The sequence below is a fragment of the Castor canadensis genome, chromosome 12 (genome assembly GCF_047511655.1).
Source record: "Castor canadensis chromosome 12, mCasCan1.hap1v2, whole genome shotgun sequence".
Classification (NCBI taxonomy): domain Eukaryota; kingdom Metazoa; phylum Chordata; class Mammalia; order Rodentia; family Castoridae; genus Castor; species Castor canadensis.
In genome coordinates, this window is record NC_133397.1 from 8,294,909 (window position 1) to 8,315,521 (window position 20,613).

At 50.5% G+C, this 20,613-nt stretch overlaps 1 protein-coding gene across 8 annotated transcripts in view; it reads left to right on the forward strand.

The window, feature by feature from the left end:
* Hpcal1 (hippocalcin like 1) overlaps positions 1-20,613 on the forward strand; it is a 100,159-nt gene that overhangs the window by 62,961 nt on the left and 16,585 nt on the right. For 5 of the 8 annotated variants that reach the window (XM_074049160.1, XM_074049163.1, XM_074049162.1 and 2 more), the window contains exon 2: positions 13,073-13,148. The exons of 1 other annotated variant lie outside the window; for it this stretch is intronic. The gene's annotated coding sequence lies outside the window, so the exon portion shown is untranslated. Of the gene's footprint in view, positions 1-13,072; positions 13,149-15,854; positions 16,101-19,053; positions 19,462-20,613 lie in introns of those variants that run through there. 2 more of the 8 variants (XM_020171860.2, XM_020171862.2) reach the window with 2 other exon arrangements.

Here is a 20,613-nt window from a genome sequence, read left to right on the forward strand (position 1 = left end):
GAATGAAGCTTGTGGCCCCAACTGAAAACCCAGGTCTTGACAGTTCCCCAAAGGCCATGTGTTTAAGTCTTCATCCCAGCCTTGTGGCACTATTGGGAGATGGTGAAATCTTTAGGGGGTGGAGCTTAGTGGAAGGAAGTTAGGTCATTGGGGGGGTGTGCCATTGAAGGGGATATATATTGAGATCCTAGCCTCTTCCTTTCTCTTTGCTTCCTTGATGCTGTGAGGTGAAACAGGCCTACTCTACCACACAGTCCTGTGCCACTATAGGCCCAAAGCAACAGGGCAAGTGACTCTAGACTGAAACCAAGCATGCTAATCCAGAGCTACCTCTGTGTGTGTGTGTGTGTGTGTGTGTGTGTGTGTATGCACTTACACACGCACATACACCTATATACTCTCTCACTGCAGTGTTTCTTGACGAGAGTGATTCTGCCTTCCTGGAGACACTGACAATGTCTGGAGACGTTTTTGTTATGACAACTGGGTGCTGGGGAGAAGGTCTACTGGCATCTAAAGAGTAGAGGCTAAAGATGCTGTGAAATATATCACAGTGCAAGGACAGTCCACACCCAGCACAAAGAATTATGAAGCCCAAAACAGCAATAGTGCCAAGGCTGAGAGACTCAGACATAAATCTACTCGGCTGCTTGCTTCTTGGATTTGCCTTTCAACTATTTGCAGACTCTAGTGGCAAAGGGTGTGTGTTAGTCCACTTTTTGTCACTGTGACAAAACACCTGGGATAGCATCTTATAAGGAGAGAAGGTTTGTTTTGGTTCATGACCACTCTGGAGGGGGAGCCCCAGCTGCATCTGAAGGGGAGAGCTGTTTGCTGGGGAGTTAGGGGGAGTTCTAGATAGAGGAAGTATCCGAGAGCATGGGGATGGAGGTGGGGGGAAGTTTGGCACGTTTAAGGAAAAACTTAAGGCTGGCCATTCCAGTTGTAAAATCAGCTGAGCCTAAGAAGAATGAAAGACAGAAAGATGAAGAGGCAGCCGGAGACGCTGAGGTGTGTAAGTCACTTTTAAAAGTTCTTGTTTTCCCAATGCCCACACGAGCCCCTTACCTGGGGCTGCCAGTGATCATCCCCCTAGAGGTGACTCCAGGACCCCTGTCCCTCCTGCTTGTGGCTTCAGCTCCAGGAGCTTGTGGAAATTCAGAGTCCAAGGCCAACCTAAGGTTGTGCAGAGCTGGGCCTGGGAATCTGCATGCTGGCAAGTGCAGGCTTCCTGCCTGTTTCCCTGGCAGGGTCAAGTCCTGGGGAGACTGCAGGTGAACCGAGTTCCTTGGAGCAACTGCTTTCTGCACAAAGCCACCCACTAGGCCAGGCTGGGCCGTGACTCATTCACTGTGCTCAGCTGGCTTCCCTCCCCATGCAGGATGGACGTGGTGTGGGTACATCCTGGTGAGCTGTCTGCAGGGTGGTGGCAGGGCCTGTGTCTGCTTGGCTGAGCGACGGTGTCACTAATAGGATTCTTGGCGCCTTTTGGGCATTTGTGGCGCAGCGGCTGTTGGGGGAACACAGAGACTGCTCATTTGTGGGGAATGAATAATTTATTTCTGTTTTCTCGTGGCTTATCCCTTCATCGCAGACGCTGCAGCTGAGCTCTGGCGCGTTCTGTAGGCTCCTGATTAAGCGGCTCCAGCAGCAGAATTTGGCTTAATCCCCCACTGTCCGGACGTGTTTCCAGGCTGCTGGCTTGCAGGCTGCATTTCGGGGCTGTTCAGAGCTTCCTTCCTTTTTGCCTCTCTGCAGGAAATTCTTCTTCCCTCCCACTTGCCTGTCCAGTAAGCACAGCCCTGGAGGTTGAGAGTAGGACCCTCAACTAGGACATTAAAACTAACAATAAAGCAGAGTTCTGCCTTCCAGGCAGACTTGGTTTCCAATTTCTGTGTGTGACAAGCTTGTCCCGCACCACATATGGTCACGGTTACCCTTGAAAATCTCAGATTGTCACATGCATACATTGCTCACCTACATCCTGAGTGGTACTCCTGACATGTGCTGTTCATCCTGCCCAGGCAGCCAAGCTGGTCCTCCTTTAAGTCCCTCACTCAAGTCTACTGTGGCTCCTTATTGCCAAGGGCATTCTGAACTCTAATATTCAAAGCTGTTCATGAGAAGCTTGGTCCTTTTTCCAGGCGAGGTCTCGTGGCTGCTTGCTTTGAGCTGCCCGTTCCAGGTACCATGCAGGGCCTTCTAGACCTGGGAGCACTCAGCCTAGAGGGGCAGGAGCCTGCAGGCAGGCCCTCCCAGATTTGCAGGACCCTGGGAACTGGGAGAGGCAGCCTGGGACAATGCTTAGGACTTGACATCCTTAATCTGCCAGTTGCCAGTTGTTGGAATGGGTGCTCCAGGCAAGTGGATGGGTTGGGGGCCTCATTGTCTGGGCCTCAAAGGCCATGTCACTAGGCTCTGGAGCTGGTGGGGACCAAAAGGGGCTTTGGTTGGGTGAGGGGTAGGCACCTAGAGCCTGGTATGAGTCGACTACTCTGCAGACACTGTGTTCGGGAGCCCCTCCGCCTGCTTTCTGCCTTTCCTGCCTCAGGTCTCACCCTTTGCACTGCCTTGACCTTCGATGTTTAATTATAGTTAAATATTTAATCATATCACTCCCCTGATCCATTATTGCACCTTGAAGGGTAGTGTCATCTCTGGCCTGCCCTAGGCATGATCTGCAGGACTAAGTGGGCTCCAGTTGAGACTCTGTGGCAATGTTGGCTGGCTTTGTGGCTTTGGGCAATTGGCTTGATGTCTCTGAGCCTCCATTTCCCAGCTGTTGGGGAGGGGCTTGATCTTGTGTCTGTCTGGCACTTGTGAGGAGCAGGAGGGACAGTGTGTATTTGAATGTACCTGGAACAGTCATCCTGAGGTGGCTCTGAAATGCTTCTTTGAATCTTCTGCATCAAAGCCTACTAGTTAAGAGAGAGATTCTGTGAGGCTTCACGACCTCATGTGGGCCTCCCGGTCACCTGCGGAAGGGCACAGAGGAGGAACCAGTTCCAGTGGGAGAGGGGACTGGCTCAGGGCTACCTAGTGACACATCAGAATCTAGATCCATCATGTTTTGGGTTCCTTCCATGTTGCTCCACCCCTAACACACACTCAACATTCCTGGTGCTCAGAGAGCCTGCTGTCTCCACCCTCCAGGGCCATCTTGTTCTAAACCATACACCTGTTGCTCTTTTCCTTCCTTCAACATCACGACCAAGACTGCTAGAATGTTTAACAGTGGCCTGTGGCCACAGCTCATGAGCGAGGTGATGTGGCCTGAGCAGGGGGTACTTGTTCAGGTGTCTCAACCTTTGCATCTCTGCCTCATTCCAGGAGTTTTGCCTGGTCACACTGGCCATACGTAGGTCAGTCATTTTAGCCAAGACCCTTTCCATTTGGAGCCTCTGTTTATTCAACTGCAAAGTGGAAGATTGGACAAGATGGATGGTTTTCCTTCCCTTTCCTTTTTCTTCTTTGCAGTGAAGCCTTTTTCCTACCAGGGAAATCATAGCTGAAGGTCTGTGTGCTGCCTGTGCAGGTGCCCTGCTTCTCTTCCCCATCCTCATGGGACCCCATGGGACCCCTGGTCCTGGAGACAGTCACTGGTTTCTTGCTAAGAAGCTCAGTCCACTCAACTGCAAAAGTCGGAGTCTTGGTCTCTGGCCAAGACAGACTTTTGACAGCAGGCTGTGTCTGGACACACCGCTCCCCAAAATAGAAAGTGCCCAAATGGATTGGGAGTGATTGTTCCTGCCTCCCCAGGTCTCAACAGTGTTTCCCCATGGCTGCCTCATTGTTTTGAGGTTGGCACAGGTTCATTTTCTCTTCTTCCTCTAGAACAAGAGGCGCCTTGGACACCACCCAAGAAGAACCCCCAGCAGGCTTTGTATAGCTGCCTGTTCAGGGTCCAAGGAAAGTAGCAGTGGCCCAGGCTTGAAGGGTTACAAGAATTGATGTTACTGTGCAGTGATTCTCCTTCTGCTCATGGAGGAGCATGAGTGAACAATATGGAGTTTTTGGTCTCAAGAAAATGCAGCATTTAGAGGTTATCTGCCTCCTAATTTCTATCCCCAACAAGAGAGGACTGACAGGACTCATCTGCTACCCTAAGGTCCAGGGATCCTGTAGTCTTTCCCTGACGCCTAGTATTTTTGTAATATTCTCTAGTTTTCAGTCTTTGTATAACAATTGTGCTTAAAATAAACCAAACTCTTCACCCTGCCCTGCAGGCCCTGGTCACCACTGACCTCCCATCTTACAGAGAAAGAGGTCTGCATCCCAGCAGCATTACCAATGCCCCAAGGTGTTTCAGAGTCCTGCCTGAAGTCATCACTGATTCATTGTTTGTGTCCCACAAAATTCATCTGCTGAAACCTTGTCCCACAATGGAATCGTTTAGGAGGTGGAGACGTTGGGTGATAAATTAGGTCTTGAGAGTGGAGCCCTCAAGGTGGAATTAGTGCCCTTATAAGAGGAAACAGACTAGCCCTGTTTCCTACGTGTGAGGATACAGTGAGAAGGCAGCCCTCACCAGAACCCAGCCGTGCTGGCACCTGGCCTTTAGACTTAGCCTCCTGACCTGAGAAATCAATGTTTGTTGTTTAGGGCACCCAGACTATGGTCATTTGTTAGGTCAGCCCAAGCTAAGAGACAGAGTGTGTAAGCTGTTGTGTCTGACTTCTCCATTCAGCAATCTTATGTAGCTGGGTGTCGTTCTGATTGCTTTATGGTGTCCTACTAAGTCACTACAGCTTACTTACCAATCTAAACTAGTTGGTCATCTGGATAGTTTCCAAGTTGCTGCTGATGCAAATCATACAGTGACTTTGGGTGGCCCGAGGACCTATTTTCGTCTCTCTGTTGGCATGCATCAAGGAGCTAAATTCTGGCTCATGGAGTAGGTGACAAGCACTTATTCAAAGCGGTGGCAGGTGGTAGGGTCCTTTGGTGATGTAACCAGAGCTCAGCTGCACTGGCAGTAGGAGCCACAGAAAGGCATTGTGCTGTCTCTGGAATTGGGCATTTCTCTGGCCTGTGCCCCAGTGACCAGAAGTCTAGTGCCAGTCGTGGCCATACCTAGGTAGCTCATTGTGGCTTTGGGCTGCCTTTCCAAAGGCAGCCTGGGGGTCTCATCTGGACCTGGCTTCCTCCATGTGCTCTGTGGAACCGACCCCAGAGACATCTGCAGGACACATCGTCTCCTCCGTAACTCAGTTTCATGAACTGAGCCTTGGGAGAAAATGCCTCCAATGAAGAAAGGTCACTGAAACATCTGTGTGTCAGTATCCTGTGAGCAGCTGCGTTATTACCTGGGGACCTGGTGGAATGAGTCATTTCAAAACCACATTCACTTCAGAATAGCCATGATCCAGAAACCATCCATCGTTGGCTTCAGACCCACTGCATGCTTTTCCCCTAAGGGACTTCACTTCCTAATTAAGTTGGATTTCAGATATTAAGATAATTTGTCATCTCTTGAGCACACATCCGCCCCTGTGTGAGTGGGAAGGAGAGGCCATTTTTGGTTTCCCATAGGTCTTAGAGGGAGCAGGAGATGCCCAGACCAGGGTGCAAAGCAGTGTCCAATGCTGGAAGTTTAAAAAAGCTTTTCCAGCTGCCTTCCCGGAGGGGAAGACGGGCACCACTGCCTCCAGGCTTGGGCCACCAAGGATGAACCGGCCCAGGCACAGCAGGGACCAAAGCTTCTCAGTGTGACCTGATCCACAGTGCCTGAGCTGCAACCTGGGCTGTTTCCGGAGCTGGGTTTTCATCCTGTCACGCAGCCTCCTCACAGACTACGCGCATGTCCTGAGGACTGTCCCCCCACAGCTCCCCCAGTCCTGATCACCCACCCCTTTGGAGGAGGAGATGCCAACAACTTGTGTCTGATGGCTGCCAGACATCCGGCACGCATCTGAGTGAACCCCACGGGCTGTGGGCCATCCCAAAGTTGGGGTGTCCCTGCACCACACATATGTGCCAGGCCCTCAGCCTGGTGCCGAGTGTGTGACAGGGCTCTGAAGCTCTTTAATAGCTCTGTCCCAGGTGTGAGGTTGCTGAGTTCTCATGGTCAGCTAAGTAGGCACCTGTTCTGCCCATCCCTTCTGTGACAGTGACAGTGACAGTGCAGAGACCTGTCAGTCCCCTGGCACCAGGGCTGGTAAACCCTGAAGCTTGTGCCCTTGCTTCTGTGACTCTTTGTTCTCTCGAGTAGAGGGGTGGAAAGACATTGAGTTAGATCCATTTTTTTTTTCTTTTAACAGCTTTACGGAAGTGTAATTCACATAGCAACAATTTAGGGTACACGATGTGTGCAACACAGTGGTTTTTAGTATTCTCACGAGTATGTGTAACCAGTCCCACAGTCAAGTTTAGAATATATTCATCACCCCACAGGAAGCCTCATACCCTTGAACTATAGCCCCTCTTTCCCTGTCCCTTCTTCCCCAGCCCTAAGAAACCACTCATTTATTTACTATCTATAGGCTTCCAGTTCTTGATATTTATTTAATTTATTTAGATTGTTTTAAGCCTGGGGATCTTGTTATGTAGTGTAAGCAGATCTCAAACTCATACTCTTCCGGTCTCATCCTCTCAAGCACTGTGATTACAGGTGCCTGCCACCATGCCTGGCTATTCTGGACATTTTATATAGATGAAATCATACAACCATTGTCCTTTAGTGTCTTGTTGCCTCAACTTACCATGCTGTTTTCAAGGCTCATCTGCACTGTAGCATGTATCAATGTTTTTTATTTTTTGTGACTGAATAATACTCCATTGTATGGACATACCACATATTGTTTATTGAATCATATATTGATGAACATTTCGGTTGTTTCTACCTTTTTGGATATCATGAGTGATGCTGCTATAAACATTTATTTACAGGTTTTTGTGGGAGCGTGTGCTTTTGCTTCTCTTAGGCTTATACCTAGGTGGGGAATTTCTGGGTCATATAGTACCTTGTATATTTGTTTTCCAAAGTGGACAAACTATTTCTACATCCCTATGAATAGTGTGTGCGGGTTTTGGTTTCCCCAAATCCTTGCCAATGCCTGGATTCATCTGACTTTTTTCTCTTTTGTGTGGGGCTAGGGTTTGAACTCAGGGCTTCAACACCTGCAAAGCAGGCTCTCTGCCGCTTGAGCCACACTGCCAGTTCATTTTGCTCGGGTTATTTTGGAGACGGAGTCTCATGAACTGTCTGCCCGGGCTGTCCTCAAGCCACAGTCCTCCCGATCTCAGTCTCCCCAATAGCTAGGATTATAGGTGTGAGCCACCAGAGCCCAGCTTGATCTGAGTTTTTAATTTCAGAAATTTTAGTGAGTGTGAAGTGGTGTCTCACTGTGCTTTGATCAGCATTTTCCTAACAACTGCGGGTGCTGAAAACCTTTGCATTCCTGGCTCCTCGCGTATCCTCTGGAGAAATGTCTGTTGGTATCCTTTTGCCTGTTGTTTAATGGAGCTGTTTGTCTTTCTGTCAGTGAGTTGGCCTCTTTATATATATACATGTACATATATGTGATTTGAAGAAGATACTTTCTTATTCTGTAGGTTGTCACTTTTTTTTTTTTTCCTTTGCGGTACTGGTGTTTGAACTCAGGTCCTCATGCTTGTTTGCTAGGCAGGCACTCTACCATTCGAGCCATTCCACCGGCCCTCTTTTCCCTTTCTGGTGGTGTTTTTGATGCATAGGTTTTTATTTTGATGAAGTCCGCTTTGTCTTTTCTTTAGCTGTTTGCGCTTTGGTGTCGTGTCTGGGAGTTCTTTGTCAAACCTAAATCAGGCAGATTTCCCCCTGTGATTTCCCCTAAGCGTTCTGCAGTGTTAGCGCTTACATTTAGATCTCGTAGTTCACTTCGATTTGAGTTTTGTAAACAGCACGGGATGAGCATCCTGCATCACTCTTTGCATGGCGCTGTTTAGTCGTTCCAGCACCATTTCCCTTTGAAGATCGTTTAACCATAAACGCATGGGTTTCTTCCGGGGCTGTCAGTTGTTTCAGTGCCCTGTACGTCTGTCCGTGAGCCAGTTAGCACAGCTTTGATCGTTACCTCCTGAGGTAGGCTTTGAAATTGGGAGGCGTGAGTCTTACTGCTTTGTTCTTTTCCAGAATTGCTTTGGATATTCAGGGTCCTTTTCAACTCCGTGTGAGTTTTAAAATCAGCTTTTTAGTTTCTGCTAGAGTAAGTTGGGATTCTGATGAGAATTGCATTAAATCTGCGAATTGCTGATTTAACAGCAATTTGTAATCTGATTACAATTTGTCAAATTACAAAATCCGATTACAGATTTGCCTTCCGATTTGTGAACCTGGGCTGTTTCTCCCAGCAATGTTTATAGCTTCCAGAGTAGGCGTTTTGCATTTCTTTTTATTCTTTTTGATGCTAATGTTGTGGAATTATTTTCTTAGTTTTGTTTTTGAATCGCAAGTACAGAAATGCAATTGATTTTTGTATATTGGTCTTGTATCTAATAACCCACTTGAACTTGTTCATAAAATTCTAATAATTTGTTAGTGGATTCCCGAGCATTTTACTTCTTCCTTCCCAATATGAACGTCTTTTATGTCTGTATTTTTTTTCTTGCCTAATCACCCTGGTTAGAGCTGTAATTTTGAATAGAAGTAGCAAGAGCAAGCAGGCACGCTTGTCTAATTCCTGATCTCAGAAGGAATGCTTCTCGCTGGAGAGTGGTGCAAGCACCTGCCTCGAAACCTCTGAGCCCCGAGTTCAGATCCTGGTGCTGCCAAAAAAAAAAAAAGATAAAAAGAAGAAGGAATGCTTCTAGCCTTTCATCATTAGTTATGTTAGCTGAAAGCTTGTCATGGATGCCCTTTGTCAGATCAGGGAAGTTCCCTTCTGGGCTGTTTGTTGTTTGTCGAGTCAGGGTCGCACTATATAGCCCCTCTGTTGTGCTGGGTTTTTGTTTTTGACATTTTCTTTGTTTGTACTTTTTACATGAAATGTGTTAGATATTTTCAAATGCTTTTCTGCAGCTAGTGAAATGAACATGTGATTTTTGTTTTTTAATTTATCGATATGATATATTACATTGATTTTTCAGATGGTATAACAACCTTGCATTCCAAAAAAAAAAAAATTGATCTTTTTTTGTGTTGCTGCATTTGGTGACCTGCTATTTTGTGAAGGATTTTTTTTTATTTCCTTTATTCATATGTGGATACAATGTTTGGGTCATTTCTTCCCCTTCCCCCTCCCTCCCCACCGTGAAGGATTTTTGCCTCTATATTTATAAGCAGTGTTGGCTGGCAATTTTGTTCTCATGTGAAGTTTTATCTTAGAAGAAGGTGGGAAATACAGTCTCCTTCTCTATTTTCTGAAAAAGTCTGTGAAGAATTGGTGTTTTTTTTCAGTACTAGGATTTCAACTCATAGGCAGGTTACATGTTTATAGAGTTTAGCAGTGAAGTTAGTTGGGCCTGTGCTTTTTCTTGTGGGTAATTTTCTGATTGCTTACTCAGTCTCTTTATTTGTTAAAGGATCTTTCAAAGTGTGCATTTCTTCTTCTTCTCTCTTTTTTGGCAGCCTTTTGGTCTGAACTCAGGGTTCAGTACTTGCTAGGCAGGTACCGTACTCCAGGCTGCATTGCACATTTCTTGAGTCAGTTCTGGTGGTTTGTGCCTTTCTTTTTTTATTATTTTTGTTTTCTTTGAGACAGGATCTTGCAATCCTACTGCCTTGGCTTCCCTTCCCAGTGCTGGATTACGGGCAGGTACCACCACACCCGGCTTTTAGCTTGTGTCTTTCTAGTCAGCTTAGATTCTTACAAGCCTCTCTCTGCTCTTTCAGAGTTGAATTTAGTGACTTCTTCCTATGTGTCAAATATTTTTTGTGCCTTAGTTCATTTAACCTTTACAAAAATTGATGTACTAGGTATTGTTATTATTGTGTCCATTTTACAAATGTGGAAAGGGAAGCAGGCAAGAGCGAGTTACAGGTCAAGGTCACACAGCAGGAAAAGGGATCTGAGCAGAACAGAGGCCCACACAGCCCTCTCTTCTTGCTCTTCTCCTCCTGCTATCCTGCCGTCTGCTCTGGGCCAGCTTGGGTCAGAGATGGAGTACATAGGTGGGTCAGCATTGCTCCCTGCCTGTGCAGATTCCCAGAGAACCCAAGTTAAGAGAGCAGGGGCAGTAGGCCTGACAGGAGCAAAGGGCTGGGGCTCTGAGTGTCAGAAGGACCTGCACAGAAATGGCCTTGCAGGAGGGTCCATCAGGGTGCCTTGTCTTCCATGCCTCTTTTCTCTCAAGTGCTCAGCTCACCAGGAGCCTCACGGAGCACCTGCACAGGGATGCGGGTGGCTAGTCTGCAGGAGGAAGGAGATTGTAGTTCTGCATGGATCACCCAGGCCTCTGCATTTGGCTCTTCTGGAGAGGAAGAAGCTGCAAAACAACTTGTACGATGGTTGCGACATAGAAACCAGCAGCGACCAGACATAACTCAACCTAATTATTCCCACACGGTGGCTTCTGCTGCTTGATTCTGTCTCCAGCCATGACCATCATCTTTATCTGCCATTGGAAAGCTGGTGGCCGGGAGCCCCTGTGGCTTAGCGATAGAGCCAGGAGGAAATTTGAAATACAAGTTAATGGAGTGTTCCAAGCAGTCTGGGAGCTGTGGCCTTGAAGGGCTCAGGGACTAATGTGTCTCCTCCTGTCAGGAAGCCTCGGGTCAAAGCTGGCAGCACCTTCTCCCCAGGATCCATCTCTCCAGCCCGGTCACAAATGGAGAAACCAACCATGGCAGAGGTCATAGGATGTGCCCAAGGTCACTCAGCTGCAGAAGCATGCCTGGAACTAGAACTTCCTCTCCCTGCCACCCAGCACTGTCCCCTTAAGGTGGCATGCCTGTGTATAGGACAGGGACAGCCATAATAGAAAGTGCTTTTGTGCTTGGCAGCGGTCACCTGTGGTAACCTGTGCACTGAACATGCAGGGCTATCCCCAAAAGGCAGGTGATGGCAGAGCCTTTGTAGCTGGACAGCTGGGCTGGGCCCCATGGCATTAATGGTGCAGTGTGGTAGGAGGGCCTCTGGGTGCTCACCTGCTCCAGCTGAGGGCTCAGAGAGCGCCCCTTGGCCTGAAAGGGTGTGCTTGCTCACCACATCCCATGGGGTCTTAAAAGCTCCCATTAATTAACAAGACTGCTGGAAAGAGTGGAGTCCAGACTCTACTGAGGGGTTTGTGTTTTGGGTGTCTCATGTCCCACTTAGACCTGGGCTTATCCTACAGTCTCTTCCTCCTCAGTAAACAGGGCCAAGAATGACTCTTTGCCAGGGCAGCAGGGAGGGTGGGACAAGGAAATGGTGACAAACTCAGTGCACCCTCAACATCTGTGTTAGTGCTGACCTGTTTTCTTGACAGCTGCAGGGGTCCTTGAATCTGTCTGGGCCTTGATTTCCCTGAGTGTCTAACCAGGGCTCCCAGAGCTCATGAGCTGAGGCCAGTGACTGGGACTGGCCTCGAGAAAGCACAGGACCAGGCAGAACATGGGAAATTTCCGGCAGCGAAGCCAGGTGTAAGCCACTGTTGTGAACATGTGTCAGAGCACACCTGTAACATCCAAAGGTCTGCACAGCCCCTGTGTAAGCTGTGGACTTAGGCGATACTGTGCTCACTGATTATAAGAAATGTTCTACCTGGTGTTGGGTGTTGATAGTGGGGTGCACGTGCGGGGACAGGGGTTCATGGGAAACCTTTGTACCTTCCTCTCAGTTTTGCTGTGAATGTAAAACTGCCACAAGATCTGTTAAATGCATGTCATGTATTTATGGTGTATATGTGTAATCCCACACACACAATGCGGTGTAAAGAAAAGCACCTTGGCCTCACGGTGGGAACATCTGGTGGAAAGATGGTGACTTTTCTACTCCAGGTCTTGAATTTCAGGGGTGAGTTTAAATTCAAGGGCTTGATTGTCAGATGCTGGTAACTTACCGAGTGCTGTGTATGCTAGGCACCAGATGTGTGGAAATGAAGCCGACTGTTCCTGACCTGCTGGAGCTCAGTCAGCTGGGAGGATGGTAGGAGGAGGGCAGAGGTGCAGCCTCCATTCTGCAGAGGAACGGGGAGTCCTGCTGGCCCCCCACACTGTGAGGCTTGGCCTAGTGAGTGTGTACAATCTGTGATCACTGCTGTGGAGGGAGGAGCTGGAACCGTGTGCAGAAAGGAGCTGAGTGTGTGCTGTAAACTAGGAGAAATGGGCGCCTAGACAAAGGGACTGTCAGGGTTCATGTTAGCTCCGCCCCTTGGGAGATACAGAACCTTGAGCAAATATTTCACTCCTCTAAGCTTCACTTTCCCCATCAGGACAGTTACCAGGGTTTAATTAGATATGCAGACAGGAGTGGAGGCAGCTTTTAGTAGGTACATGACTCTTCGGTGAAGGGGCCACCAGTGGGCATAGGAAGAAGTGGCTGGCAGAGCTGGCCCTGTACAGAGGCCTTTGGAGAGCTGGTGTCAGGGGACAGAGTGGAGGAGTGGTCAGCACCAGGCTGTGGTTTTGTGAGCTGCTGGCTGAACGTCAGGGGATGCTTTCTAGCCATTCTTCTGAGCACCTGGCATGTGCCCTGCCCTGATCCAGGAGGCACTTTGGGGGCAATGTGAACCTCAAGAAAGAGGCCAGTATCATTTGAGAAACAAGGAAGCTGTGGAGGCTGGAGGGACCCTGAAGGGGCTGGAGCAGGGTGCTGGGTGCTCTTGTGAGCCAGCCTGGCCCAGCCTGGGCATTCGGGGTTGTACTAAATTCTCCTGATGCCCTCCAGGGTACAGAGGGGCTGGGCACTGACATGGGCTGTGTCTGCAGTGGCTCAGAGCGACCCAGCTAGGTGGTGATGCTGCAGCATTTGAACCTGGGTTTGTAGACCACAAAACCATAGGCATGTTTAGCACCTATGGTGGCTTTGTAATAACGACACCCCACCTGTGGGCCAGTGTGGGATTCACAAAAGCTGTGCCCCCCTCTCCAACAGGCAGAGCAGAAGCAGCTGAGGGAAAGGTACGGGCTCAGGCAGGTGCCTGCATCACATATGACCTGTGTCCTCTCTTCCAGGGGCACGGTATAGCAGCCCGTTCCACCTGCACATCCACCCCTGGAACTTCTGATCCCTGCTCCGTCTTGGCCCCAGGTAAGTCAACCCCAAAGCCAGTGATATGAGGGTGGGTAGAACTGAGGTTGAAAGGCATGGTGACTTCTGCTGCACTGGGGTTTCTGTCTGTGTGTGAGAAGTTGGCTGAGCAGAGAGAGCTGGGAGGTCTAGGAGTAGAGGCTGCCTACCCACCACATGCTGGAGACAGATCAGGAAACTGAGGCTCAGCGTTGATATGAACCTATGCAGCTTCAGAGTCAGCTGGGTTCTTGGTCCTTCGGGGTAGGTCATGGGACCTTTGGTGTCTATCTGGGGACCTGTCCAGGGAGGAGAACTATGGCCTCAAGCATGAAGGATGTACTTGGAGAAGGACGTGTCTGAGAGGAGGACAGGGGAGATCTCTGCCTCTGTGCCTGAGACTGCCCTTTCCCAGCCCTTGTCCAGTGCACCCCCTGAAAGAGAACGAGCCCCCACAGCAGGGGCTGGTGTGTTGTGATTCCCTTCCTCCCACCTACAAGGGACCAGCTGGTAGCGCTCAGCTGTGAGGCTAAAATGTGAAACCTGTCACACCTATCAGTGTCGCTGCCTTAATGTCACAGGTTGTGGGGGGCTGTGACCTCACCTGGCCTGACACTGATGTCTCTGAAGGACATGCATGAGGTAGCAGGCAGATACCAAGTGGCCACTTCCATCTGTAGCCCTGGCAGGTTCAAGTCCCATCAGCAGCTCAGACGATCAGGCTCCCAGCAGCCAGGGACCCCTGTGCCACTGAGCGTGGGATTTCCAGGCCACAGGTGCTTTTGCCCATTGGCAGTCCCCATGCCTTTCTGTAAGTGGAGTAGCTCTTGCTACCTCCATCTCCTTGCCACTGCCTTGTTCTTCCCTCCCCGAGTCCCCTGCACACCCTGCTGAAATTGTCACTAGGTCAGGAGGGGGCATCCAAGGACTTTGGGTCCTTGCCTCGCAAGAGAAAACAGAGAACTGCATATAGGGGACACCACTTGCCTAGCCTGGGCTGCTGCCATCAGTCCTGAGCAGAAACGGGGAGGAGCAGTGTCTGGCTCTCGTTACCTGGGTGCCTCTGCAAACTCATCTCCCAGCCCCAGACTGGCTGGTTGACATGAGTGGGTGGGGCCTTTGGGGCCCTTCTGAGACTGGAAGCTGGCACCAGGAAGCTGGAGCAAATAAAGAGGTCAAAGGGGTAGGTAGAGGGAGTAGCCCATGGGGGTCTCTTCCCTTGCAGAACTTGGGGTACATCAGTGTGCACACAGCAAGTCCTCACTTACCACCCTACCACCAGCACTAAGAGTGGAGGGCCTAGGGGCAGACAGCATTTTCTGACAAAGGTGTTGGGGTCAGGGAATGCCCAATGGGAAGACCCCTTCTCTGCTTCCCCCTCAGTGACCCAGGGTTGTTCATGCCACCTCCATCTTTACCCACCCTACCCTAGGCGGTGGAGGAGAAGCCCCTGTGTACCATCGGTTGCTTTTCCCTCCCCAGGCTGGCAATTTGTGCTCACTCCACATACATCCACAGGGCACACGCTCTGAGTCCAGCACACGCCCAGGCTCTGGGCTTCCACTGGCAAAGAAAGCAGAATGAAGCCCCGCTTTGAGAACCTGCCATTCAAGTGGAGGGGAGGTGACAACGAGCTCGATGTAGTAGAAATTTGAAAAAAAACTAAAGCAGGATGAAGTATGGGCGGTGGGGCGTCTGCATTGAACGGAGTCCTCAAGGAAGGCTCACAGAGAAGGAAAATACACACTTGTGTTGAAAGTTGAAGGTTATTTTTAGGGCCACTCAGGATGACTTTGCAGTATCGGTTCCTGTGGTTCCTGTGGGTGTCCCCTCCAGCCTCAACCAGGGCAGATCCTGCCTGACAAGCACTGTGAGCAAATGTGCAAACACATTTACAGAGGCACACACATTCACACACACATATGCACACTCACACATGTGCACACACATGCTTACATGCCATCCATTACAGGCAAGCATGCCATCCATTACAGACAAGCATGCACTTTCTTTCCCTAGAATCGGTAGAGGGCAGGAGCCATTATCATCGGGCCCCAGTGAGCAAGGCCAGCCTGAGCTCCTGCCTGATTGGGACAGGTGGGGCAGAGCAGGGGGCTGCATGATGAATGAGCTGCACCCCAGACCTGTGGGCACCTGGGCCAGGTATGAGCCCACTCCAGCACTTCCCCTCCAATGTCCTGGCCTCTCCAGGTAGAGTCCATACCAGTCTCTCCTTCCTTCCCTACCCAAGGCATCCAGTGTGCCCTGGGCACATGGCCCATAGCCCTTGCCACAGCCCAGCTTTCACATATCTCTCCAGTTGACCCATTGAATAGTCTTAGACTTGTCAGACCCTGTGTGCAAATTTTCAGCCAAGAGCTAATCACTGAGAACACAGCAGACGTTTGACAAATATTTGTGTGTTGAATATTCCTGAGACCTTGGGGGTCTCCAGGAAACTGGCTCTTTCACAGGAGTTAGACTCTGGCTCTGCTGGAAAATTCAGAGGCAAGGAAAGTGGGCCCTCAGAGGGCGCATTGGATGCTGCTTTAGGCATCTGCAGAAATTGGAGGTTGCGTGCAAGAGCACCCAAGCAGCCAGCCTGCTCCCTCCCTCCCTGACTTCCTTCCTTCCTCCCATCAAACAATGACTGTGCACTTCCTGTGTTTTGGGCGTGTGCTAATTGGTTATGGGATTAGTCCTAGCTGTGTCCTGGGTAAATGGAACCCAGCTCTGCGTCCTTGGGGAAAAGGGGCAGGAAGGGACCAGGGCCCAGCCTAGAGCTTAAGGACATAGACTGTTGGTTCATCTCGGAATGGCTGTCTCCCTTCACTTGCCCTCGGCCGCTTGGCACCCGGGCACAGTGCCTGGCAGAACAAGAGCTGAGTCTGTGTAGAAGGAAAGAGGGAAAAAAAAAAGAAGGAGAAGAAGAAGGGACCCAGGCCATGCCTCCCCAGGCAGCCTGTGAGCACAGTGAGTTCCTGCTCTGTGGGTTCGTGAACTGGGTGTTCAGTTAGAGCGAGCTACTAAACGCTTCTGTCTGTAGATGGGTTCGTGCGTTGCTCCCAATATTCCCTGCAGAATCTGTGGCTTATGGTGTCTGATTCCAAGGACAAAAATGGCAAGGGCAACTTTTTGGAGCTTCCCATTCTCCTAACTGTAAACACACTCTGTAATGAAGCTCAAGAGTGTAATTGCTGGGGCCACCAAGGGGCAGCTGGCACCCATTCCTCTGCCTAGTGCTGCTGCAGGGCTGATGCTGTTGTAATGAGAGTGACTTACTGTTTCTGTTTCTTCCCAAAGACATAGACATGAGTCAAGGAGCACATGAGAGGTTCCCTGGAGACTTCTGAGTTTATAAAAATAAGGAATAGTTTTTGGACTGGTGAGCAGAGCCTAAGTGGATACTGTGAGGCACCTGGCTGGAGCCTGACTCCCTGAGCTCTGCTGGGGCTGGGGTCTCCAGCAGCTGAGTTGGGGACAGCACATTCACAAGGTGGCCCTTACCCTGAGGACAGAGCCATTTGTTAGCATGTACAACACCCCCAGGCCACCCCAGGCTGTGTGTGTGTCTTAAAGACTCCTCTTAAGTCTAGATGTTTCTTCCCATAGATGGCTTCTACTGTATCTCATTCATTTAGAGCACATGAATTCAAAATTTGGAAACAGTTCATTTAGGGCCCGGAATCTGAGAGTTTATCCATCACTTGGGAAGAGACCTGGCAGAAATTTAGCTTTCTACCATTGACTGGGAAGAGAGCCAAGCAGTGGCTGCATCAGAACGAGAGGTTATTCATTTCTAGGGAGATGGGCAGCCTTAGAGGGAGGGTCCCTTGGGGACAGACACCAAGGCATGTTTTAGAGCAATACATGTTTGCCGTCCAGCATGGATTTTGCAGAGGAGGGAGGTAAGCACTGTTGGGGTGTGTGACTTACCCCATCATCCAGGCCTCCAGCCATTCTGAAAATGGCAGCTGGGCTGTAACAGAGTTCTAATCTGTTCATTCCAGAGGTTACTCGTTCTGCTCCTTACCTTCATTGTTTGGGGTATTTTTTTATTCAGTCTTTATAAATTTGAGCTGCCCTTTAAGTAATTAGTCTGAATTTCTAGTGTTTGATGGTTATTTTTTTCTTCTTTCCCTAATTGCCCCTCCTCCCCATACTCTACATTTGTTAATCGATCCATTTGTTCCATGTTGTTCTTTCCTATTCTAGACTGTTCCATATTGTTCTGTACTGTTCACTGTTGTTCTATTCTGTGAGTCTACTAATTGCCCATCAAGTTACCTCGTGAAGTAATAGGCTCAGAGTGCAGCAGGAATGAGGAACCTGCTGGTGGTGGTCTCCCCAAAAGCCTGTGCCTATGAGTTCTTGAAGCCAAACTACCCAGAGGACCTCCTGCACCCCAGGAGATCCTGAGCCCAGCCCTGTCCACCTCAGCCAGCCATACTGCACTTTTCCACTCCCTCTTGCCTCCAACAACTGAGTATTCCTCCAGTATCCCCTTCCCTTCTTCACTGGCAGACACTTTTCAGCCCATCCAAGCATAGCGTCAGCGTCACTCTGGTGCCACCTGCCTGGGCCCAGCAGAGCTCAGGCTCAGCGTGCAAGGTTATGGTGGTGGCTTTGGACAGCATCAGGCCGTCTGCTCACCTCTGGGTCCACTCCTGTGCATATAGCAGTGGAGTAAATGAATGAACACACAGAAAACGTGGCCCATGTCATTTTCTCTAAGAACAGAAAACTCCAGACATGAAATCTCAATCATTCCAGACCTGGAAGAATGGGAAGGTCTCACCTGGAACAGCTCTCTCCTGGTTGGGCTTCTGTCCCACAGGGAACCAGAAAGGACTGAGGCCTTTGACAGTCAGTGGTGGGTGGCGTGGGGGTGTCTGGGCACGAGGTCTGTGCAGAGTAGAAGTGTGTGTGTGGCAGTGTGCTCGTGTCTATGTGTGGTGCGCATATGGCGTGTGGTACAGGGTGAGCGTGGTGTGGAAGGTGGGTGGTGTACATGTGTCTGTGGGGGGGGTTGTGTATCTGGTACAAGGTGTGGGTGGAAGGGTGTACATGTCTGTTTCTGAGGTATGGGGTGAATATGGTGTAGGAGGTGCGCATGTGCACGCATGTGAAATCTTCCTGGCGCAGTTGGTCAAGTTCAGATCTGACTTGATTGCTCCTTAGTGTGCTGCAGTGCTCTGGGCGAGCTCAAACCAGGCCCCTTCAGCGTCTGAAGAGCCCGTCCTTCACCCTCCTATGAAATGGGCCCAAACTGGGCAGCAGCCACAGACTCCCCAGGGCCATCCTGCCATGACAGAAGGGACCTTCGTCCTCCTGAGGTTTCCTGCCCCATGTGCAGCAAGCACGTGGTCCTCAGGCCACTGTGCTAGACATGTGCCTTGGCAATACAAGTGGCTTTAGGCCCAACCCTGCATGGCTACGTCTCTTTCTTTCCCCTCATTTCCTTTGTGAAACACAGGAGCTAGAATGTTACTGACCCCACCCAGGGAGATATGGCTGGGTCACTGTGACCTCAGGGGCTGTCCTAGGCATGAGGACTGGGTGCTGGGTCTGCCCAGAAGTGCAGGACCAGCTCTGTGCCCAGGCCGCATCCTGCAGTGTCCTGCCTGACTCTGCTCTACGTCGTGGTATGCCGACATGTCTTTCCTCAGAAAAGCTGTGCTAACACCTCCGTGTATTGTCTGATGGATTCAGTTTGTCACAGTCCTGCACAGATTTCCTTTCTCTTTATCCTCAGTGTAAGATCAACAGGGAGGGGCCTTTATGCCCACTTTACAGCCAGGGAAACTGAAGCCAGAAAAGACAGCCAAGAGCATGTGGCTAGAGAAGGCTGGTGGGCTACAGCAGGGGGTGGAGAGGGTGGTGCCACGATGCACCATTTGCCACAGGCCTGCCACCCAGCAGCCTGACCACAAACCCATTTTACAGAAGCCTGGATTGGGGCGGTGACACCGAGAGCTCCAGCACAGCCCTGCTGACTGCAGGCTCAGCTTAGCACCCCAGGCTCGCTGCCTATGCTTCCCAGTGTGGTGGGTACTGGCTGCTGGCCAGGGCGGGCTGAGTCACTATCGCCACGGAACCTGCCTGCAGTGGCAGTTTCAGTCCTTTGTCCTCGGGGGAAAGGCTGTTTGCTCACATCCTGGCCAGGAGCACCACAGTGGAATTGAGACTGAACTGTCTTCTGACGCACAGATCTTCCCACCTGGGCAGGGGCCAGCATGTGAGTCATTCTGCAGCTGGGCATCAGAGCCCGGGGAATCCGCTCCAGTGCCTGGGGCCAGCCTGCCAAACCACACGCCTGGAACTGCCAGGCCAGGTGGGTGCCGCAGATGTCGGGGCTTCTGTCTGGAGGGGACAGGCCTCTGTCCTCAGTCTCCAGCCTGCTGTGGCCTCATGTTTCCTCTAGAGCTGTCCCCAGGGTGGATACAGTGTCTCTGGGAACAAGAATTTGGGTGATTCAGGTGTTTATTTGATTCATCGTGTGAGCTTTTCCTGTATAATGGAACAGCCGTCAGCTGATCGGTTCACGGGAGTGTTTATATGGAGCTGGCCATTGGGTGGGGAAATGACAGAACCCACACTCCCCAGGCCATCTCCTCCTTGCCATCACACTGGACATTCATTCATTCCTGTGGCTGGGCCAGGCCTCTGTTTCTGTGGGGACACTGTCCCCTTCTTGCTGGGTGGGTGTTGAGCACTTCAGGACACTGTCCTCTCTTTGCCACGCACCCTAGCACAACACTTGCTGTTCCCAGTGCCCCCACCCAGAACTCCAGTTCAGACCCCACTTGGGTCACATGCTGGCTGACTCCACAGAGTGGCAGAGGCCTGTTCCACTGAACACCAAGCTCCTGGGTCCACAGAAGGTTCAGTGCATATGAGCCCTGTCTGGGGGTGTGCAGGAGTGGGGTGCACTGTGGCACCACGAAGAGCCTGCGGGTCCCGTTCATTAGGTGTTCCTGTGCCCAGTCAAGCAAGTGCTAGGAAATGGCTGAGGCGAGTGAGGGGCAGGTCCGAGGCTTCACTCACCCCAGCCTGGTGTTTCTGGGGTTGGCCACTAAAAGCCCCATATTCACCTTCAAAGCCAGATCTGGATGGGCAGAGGAAGACTCGGGCTCTGGCCAGGACTCTGCACACACACCTGGATTCCCACAGGCTCCCCTAGGTCCACTCCGTGCCTTCCTTGTGTCCCCTGCCTCCACCTCGGTGGGAACTTGGATTTGCTTAAAGAAAACCTAGGTCTTTTTTTTTTGGTCCACTTTCTGAATCTCCTTTCCTGTTTGTTAGTGGGCTGTGCAGGGGAACAAGACCATTGTCACCAGGGGCATATCCCCCCTCTATCTCTCCTGTCCTTCCCCCAAGGCTCCTGTGTACCTACTCACTGACCTGCCCTTCCTTCCCAAAAGCACTGTGATGAGGTGGGAGAAACAGGAAGCCACCCTCCCCCATAGAGCTGGGGTGCACCCCA